Source organism: Nannospalax galili, unplaced genomic scaffold, assembly GCF_000622305.1.
Source record: "Nannospalax galili isolate Female #2095 unplaced genomic scaffold, S.galili_v1.0 scaffold646, whole genome shotgun sequence".
NCBI lineage: Eukaryota > Metazoa > Chordata > Mammalia > Rodentia > Spalacidae > Nannospalax > Nannospalax galili.
This window is the reverse complement of record NW_008355279.1, coordinates 2,746,959-2,748,165: the sequence shown is the minus strand read 5'-3', so window position 1 is coordinate 2,748,165 and position 1,207 is coordinate 2,746,959.

Sequence of the window (1,207 nt, the reverse complement as noted above, 5' to 3'; positions counted from 1 at the left end):
CTGTCCCCGACCGCTTTCCGTCTCGCCGGCAAGAACGACGCGGGAGGACAAGTCAGGATCCTTCTGCAGCAGTTTATTTGAAGACTGAAGACCAAAGACGCCGAGAAGTGGGAGAGCTGTTGCTTATATATGCCCCAAAGGTCCCATTTATGACGTATAAGAAGCGGATTGGTTGCTGGAGATCATAAGAAGCGGATTGGTTGCTGGAGATCACGCCACGGGAGGAGGCGAGGGAAAGCAGGCTCTTGTGCACGCCCCTTATGGGTGTGGCAGGATGTTTACTTTTAAGAAGGTCCGGATACCGGCGCCATCTTGTAATGGCGGCGGAGGCTGTGGCTCTCCACATTCCAGCACAACTCAATTTATTCTGAAGGCAACTGCTGTATGATACTGAAGCAGTTCAGACATGCCTCCTGTTCCATCATACACGTTATTTTCAAACTGTATTCAAAGGGAGAGATTTAACCACGTTACTGTGTCCTGTGTGTGGTGGTCAGGCATGCTGTCTATATATAGTTTGGGACTACCTCAGTTCATGTTAAGGCTCCAGGAGTTTTACTCGCACTGTTTCCACCTTTAGGGCAAATGTCAACCTGGCGAAAAAAGGTCAGATACTAGCTTCACATTATTATGAAAATAGTTTCAACCTACAGCCCCCTAAACAGATCCCAGGTACTGACCCCAGATGTAAAAGCCAAATTGTGAGAACTGCTGTGTTCAAATTTTAGGTTTAGTGTGCTAAGGGAGAGAGTTGCAACCCATCCCAGGTCTTGAAGGGATGCCTTGGTTGGATTCACTGTCCTTTGGGTGTTCACACTAACCACGCTGTTATGTAGCAGTATGCTATTTCTTGTCTCCCAAGAGGATGGAGCATCTGAAAGCTAAGACTAACTCACACTCCTCTTCTCCCAAGCCTAGAGCCCACCCTACTGCTACTCTGTAAATACAACAAAGACCAGCATAGCAATGCAGTGACTCTGGAACCTTGGGACCAGCAAAAAGTGTGAGTCATTCTCTTACCTCTGAGCTAATTCATTTAGACACATTAATTCATTCCCACTCTCCAGCCTGCTGCATACTACCACCAGCCAGGAATGCCTTGTAATTCTTGAGAAAGGTATTTATGTGGACACAGAATTTGCTTTTACTTGTTACATCAAAAGAATCAGCTAGTTTGGAGCATGGTTATAAGGAAATGGAGTCTTGC